Source organism: Poecilia reticulata, linkage group LG16 (assembly GCF_000633615.1).
Source record: "Poecilia reticulata strain Guanapo linkage group LG16, Guppy_female_1.0+MT, whole genome shotgun sequence".
In the NCBI taxonomy this organism is placed as follows: domain Eukaryota; kingdom Metazoa; phylum Chordata; class Actinopteri; order Cyprinodontiformes; family Poeciliidae; genus Poecilia; species Poecilia reticulata.
In genome coordinates this window covers 25,688,604-25,694,603 of record NC_024346.1, presented here as the reverse complement: position 1 = coordinate 25,694,603, position 6,000 = coordinate 25,688,604, and the positions used below count along the sequence as shown (strand labels likewise).

General features: G+C 40.3%; 1 protein-coding gene across 7 annotated transcripts in view; it reads left to right on the top strand.

Annotated features, from left to right (window-relative positions):
* LOC103478279 (zinc finger protein 516) overlaps window positions 1-6,000 on the top strand; it is a 57,513-nt gene that overhangs the window by 409 nt on the left and 51,104 nt on the right. For 2 of the 7 annotated variants that reach the window (XM_008432003.2, XM_008432008.2), the window contains exon 1: window positions 1,701-2,188. The exons of 1 other annotated variant lie outside the window; for it this stretch is intronic. The gene's annotated coding sequence lies outside the window, so the exon portion shown is untranslated. Of the gene's footprint in view, window positions 1-429; window positions 598-1,697; window positions 2,189-3,861; window positions 4,098-6,000 lie in introns of those variants that run through there. 4 more of the 7 variants (XM_008432005.2, XR_001777439.1, XM_008432009.2 and 1 more) reach the window with 4 other exon arrangements.

Sequence of the window (6,000 nt, the reverse complement as noted above, 5' to 3'; positions counted from 1 at the left end):
TATATATATGGTATCCGTGTGTAGATTCCCCCCCCCAAGTTTTATGCATACTTTATTGAGTTTGTTTTTAACTTCAATATTAATGCTTAATAAATTAAATCAAGCTTTTTAAAGTCAGGATAAAGTTGGAATTGAAGCTTCTTTGAGAAACCTTGTGGTAAAGCAAACTTTCCATCAGCTCATGTTAGTGTTTTTTTTTTTTTCTTCTCTTTTTGGTAAACACTCTGTAATCCCCTCAAACACAGATATACCTACAGAGCTATAAATGGTGCACAAAAAAAGATAGGAATCACCCAAGAGGAGGGGAGAACTGTTCTTCTTTTTTTTTTTTTTAAAGCGATTATTTTATTCACTCAGCAGCAGGCATACAGGGGGAGAGGTGGACGTTGGGGAGGGGTAAAGGAGGAGGGGTGTGGGGGGTATATCCATATTAGGAAGTCGTGTCCTACATAATAGACGTGGCACAACTGCCACTGAACGGGGCACAGGTGCCAGTAGTCGCTTTTCTTTGACTTGCCAATATGAGGATCTGAAACCGCTGGAAGCTCTTTGGTGTGTCGCATTTCTTCTTCTTTCAATCTCTGCGCTTGCACGCGGGTGAGTGCGTGCGTAGTCGTGCGCGTGCACGTCGAGATGTGATGGTGTTGGTGTTGAAGGTGGTGGAGGGAGGAGGTTGAGGGTGGGGGGGGGGTTGCGGAAACATGTGGAAGTGAGGGATGATCGTGTGCGCGTGCACGTGAGCTTGATGTTCTAACTTTTCCCCCTTATTGATAAATGATGATGATGATGATGATGATGGTGATGATAGCGCCCACGCGCAGGTTGAGGCGATCTGTGCCCGCGCGAATGTTTGCTAAGCGTTTTGACACACACACACACACACACACACACACACACACACACACACACACACACACACACACACACACACACACACACACACGCCTACAGGTGCGTGCATGTTTCTTTTTGTATGCACAAGTCCCGGTCGGTCACAGACGTTGTCGCCGTACCTATTTACCCAAAATTCCATTTCACTCGGTCTGGCGTGGTTTGTTTTAAGCACGCAGGGAACGGGGGATGGAGCGCGAGCTGCCTGGGAGACAAATGTCCAGCGTCGAAACCTCTTCTTCTCTGGACACTGGACACTTTATAATTACACAGACGCGCACGCACACTCGCACGCGCCAGCTGATCCTCCTCTCGAGGAGGAAGCGCAGGAGACATGAGTGAAACAACAAAGAGAGATAGAGGAAGAGGACAGATAGAGAGGAACTCGCGTTGCTCCGAGCTGGTGGACTGCGTGGGGTGTGGTGACAAGGTCTAACACCAGGAGGACAAACTTTGTCTCCTTCTCTCGCGTTTTATTTATTTATTTTTTTCGCCCTCGGTCTTGTTCTCAGCGTTTCACACATACACACACTGGGCATATTTCCATTCGCGGTGGGTTCAGGTACTCCCTGAAACTTCACTATTCCATCACTTCATCAGAAACAGAGCTATTTCAAGTTTTAGTTCCTTTCCATCCTTAGTTTGAGATAAATATACAACTGCTAGATTTGTTTGAGAAGTGAACAGATAAACGTTTTGTTGTGTCTGCCTGAACTAGAAAAGCATACATATAGCGTGGTCTTATTTTTTCAAAGGGAAACGGTTTTTTACATATATGTTTTATAACAATTAGGGATTCTGGTTTAAATAAAGACTTTAAAAAAATTATTATTAATTCGCTTAATATCCTACAGGTGTTTAACAAACGCATTGTAAGCTTTTATTTTGTTTTGTTCGTCGGTTTGTTCCTGAGCTATGACATTTCCGACAACCCCTGAAGGCAGCATGGGGAAACGATAGGAGACGAGAAACGCACAGAGAGAGAGAAACAGAAAGAGGAGAGTGACAGAGAAGAACCTGTGCTCTTCTACAGCACCGGGAGAAAGGAATTCACCAGAGATCACAATTTCTTGTCCCGATTTTTTTTTTTTTTTTCTTTTTTGACAAACTTCTTTCGGGTTTTCTCTCCTCTTTTTGTTGCTGTCAGTGTGCAAAATACAGTGGACTCCCTATATCTGTGTTCGTGTATCTCTACTGGATCTTCACTTCTGAGGCTGTGTACAGTTTTGGTTTTGGAGAACTGCACCGGTTTGTTTTTTCATGCGAGGTTTTTTTTAGCCGAGTGCTGCTTTAACTGGTAAGGAAGTGGCTGTGTATGTTTATTATTGCTGGCTGTTTTCAGGGTGGCGTTGTGCAACCTTTTGTGCAGAATGGATTCTTTTCACGAAGTTAAACATTTTCATAAAGTTAAGCAAACACGAATAGTAAAACAAAAAAAGAAAAATGAAATAAAGTAACAAAAATGTTAGTTGCTTTACTAGAGATAAAGGTTTTTCAAGGGAGTTTTTCCACTGATAAGATTATTTTCTCCTTGTTCTAGTGGGAAAAAAGTCAGTAACCATAAATAGTTTTACCTTAGAGGGATGTCAAAGTATGAGTTTGTAATGTCATAAAGCAACAGAACACAGCTGTAAACATCTGGAGTCCTTAACTGATAATCATTGGAATGTGGACATGGGCTGATATGAGGTTGTCGTGATAAAAATAACACAGTATCATGATACTAAATGAGGAGTTGGGAGAAAAATAGCCAGTAAAACACAAAATGACACTTTAAGAAAAAAATATATTTTCAGTGAACCAAATATAAAAGTGCTGGGAATTCCAGTGCTAAGTTGTCTCTTTAAGAGTGATAGGTGGTGTCATTTTTTTCTCTCCCTCTGGAACAATGTACAAATTGAAGAATAAAAAAAAAAAAAAAAAACTTGTCGAAGCCTCAGCTAGCTGACCGGCAGTGCCTAGCAACAGGTGGGGGAGGGGCAGTGTAGTCTTAATCCATACTTCAAACTCGACTCACTCTGACACATTCAGTTTTTTGTGGTTTGGATTTTTTTCCCTTCTTTTTAAACCTCGGTATGTCCACGAATCAGTCCGTGCCAGTCTTAGGCCAGCTTGGGGAAGCTGTGTAAAAAGCTTTAAAATAAATTATTAATTAATCATTGCAGTGAGAAGGGGAGGGGAGGCGAAGGACTGCGTTGCTATACGGCCCATACAACCAGAGAAATCTGGTCGCCACTTTTTCTGGTATCTCGCTAAACGGAAAGGCATAGTTAAATAATCTTAGTAGGTTTTTAAAAAAATTTTTTTTAAACTTTGTAAAAACCTTGTCATATCAATAAATAGGCTACGAAGAAACAAAGAGGATGAATTCACAACAAAAGTCACAAGAAACCAAGTAGAGCAAACAAAATGTTCTTGTTGAAACATTTTGGGCATTGCCTTTGTAGTGTTCCTCCATTAGGAACTGACTACAGTGTTTACCACAAGAGACGGCCAGTGGAGAAAGAACGCACAGAATATGTATGTGTGTGTGTGTGTGTGTGTGTGTGTGTGTGTGTGTGCCCGCAACTTCTTTTTTGCGCTTTCATGAAAATAAAAACAAGGAAACGCCTTATCAGTCGGTACTGGGCTTTTAACTTCCAACAGTAGCTTGTAGTAGCTGACTTTACACACACACACACATTCACACACCAACATACACAGCTGTAGAGCAGTGTGATAATAGGGCTGTGTGTTGGCCGTTTGTATTCCAGTTATTATCTGTCTCAAACTGACGGCGTGTGTGAGATCATCAGCTGCAACTTTTCACTACTTGATAGCGTTTTTCTCTTTTTTTCATCCTCCTTTTGAGATTTACTTTATAAACAATACTGTCATGGATGCACCCAACCCAACATATTTTTTCCCCCTTTGCTGTGATGTCACACTAACTCGTAGTTAGAAAGAGAAAGAAACAGATAGCAGAGGGAGGGAGGGAGAAGAGACAGCACGTTGTTTTGCAGACAGGATTACATTGTCTCCCCCCTTGTCAGTTTGCAGACATTATGTTAAACGTTTCTTCTTCAGCCTGACAAAGTGCTCACTCTGTGGTTTTATACAGCATCTTCTAAGTGTAACATAACAAGCTTGTTCAAAAATAATCATCAAGCTGGACAGAAGGGCTGGTTGGATGTAAAGATGAAGTCGTTCAGTTGCGAATGTTTTGGGTAAGAGTGAAAAAAAGTTGGTTTTGAGTGAAGTCTTTTTTTTTTCTGAAAAAGGTGAATGTGGACAATTTGTTACACTCTGGCATGTTTCCCTTTTATGTTGATGAATTTGAGGCTGCCTTTATGCAAATAGCCTAGGACATGAGATAGAACGCACGTCTATGTAAAAATGTTGATATCTGATTATAATAATGCAATCCTCTTGGACTGCGGAAGTCCTTTGTGAAACCTGTTGATTGGCTTCAAAGTTGTGATACCTGTTTATGTTACAGCCACCACCTACTATTGCTCTCCATTGACACCATAAATGACACAAGTAGTTTTTTTTTTGTTTTTTTTTTGGTGAATGGAAACTCTTTGAGCCACTCGCTGGGCATTGTAAAGTGCATCAAAAGAGGAACCTGACCTATGCGTAATAGTGTCTTGTTTTTCAGGTTTCCTAATCCAGATGTGATTCATGTTCCTGCTTTTGCACAGCATAAGATCAATAAGATGTAAATTGGAAAAAAAAAAGAAAAAAAGAAGAGAAAAACGTACATGCTTCGAGTGCAGCTCACTTTCTTTTCTGCTTCTTTTCTCTCTATCTGGTCGCCTTCTGCCATTGTCTGTCATACACTGGAGAACCGCTGCATACATTTGGGCTTTTGTCAATAGCAGTGTTTGTCTTCTGTGTGGTGCTTGTGTGCTTGTTTCTTCATCCACGTGCTTATCGTGATCAAACTTTCTACTCTAACACGACTCTTTATCTCCTCCAAAGATTTGCTTCACTTGTTTGCCTCTTTTTTTTTCTTCTTCTTTTTTTGTGTTCCCATACATGTGGGTGTAAAATTAGCAATTCCATTTTTTTTCTTTTCTCTTGTCCTTCCAGAATGTGGAAGTGTTTTCTTGGTGTGGCGAGAAACAATGAGGACAAGGCAGGGCTTTGTGGTGGCAGAAATGCATTTTTAACCCATGTGAATGAATGGTGCCTCACATTCCACAGCACCAGGCCCTCGACTGAATGGCAGCACTAACACGGCTGTTTTCATTACTCATTACTGCCCTGTGCCTTTTCACCATGGACTTAGTCATTTACCTTTACCTACTCATATCGGGATTTAGTGGTGTGCTGGTTTTTTCTTCTCCTTTGACTTGCGCTTTTATTATGCGTGAGCTGTTATTTCAGCAGCATTTCGTGTTACTCGTAAGCCCTTATTCGAGTTATCATCAACGAAAGGCTCAAATTACAGTGTGTAATGTAAAAAGCTTGTTATTACTTGTGATCGCCTAATATGTCCCACCCTAACATTAAGATTTCTGCTGTGTTGTGTTTCTGTTTTGGGAGTGGGGGGGGGAAGCATAAAGTAACACATTTTATTGCCTAAAAGTCAGTGCAACTCCTTGGTCAGCAATAATGTTCATCCATCAGTTTGTGCTCAATCTCCATGGCAACCAGCTGTAACGACTGACTGGTAGTGAATGTTTTCTATTGTCAGGAATAGGTGTGGGAGATATAAACTTGAAGTTTCATCGTGATATTTTGCGGTACAATTGTGATAACAATAAAAATGACAATAATAAATATTTATTAGTTCTCTTTTAGATATCTGTATGACTGTGACTGCATGGCACAGCAACACACCCATATGAAATACGCTACTGTAGGACACCAGTCTTAAAGAAGTGTGCTACGTATCACTAAGATGCACACGCAATCTGCTTTTAATCATATTTTCAAATGTATTACTACTTATTATAGTACTAATTCTCTCATTGAACAAGTAGTAAGACTAACAATCCCAAAAATACAGACATATTAATTTTGATTTAATCAGAATTTATCATGATGATAAATCAAAATTGTTATCACTAGAAATGTATCACGATAAATAATAAACAATACGATAAATGCCCAACCCTAGTC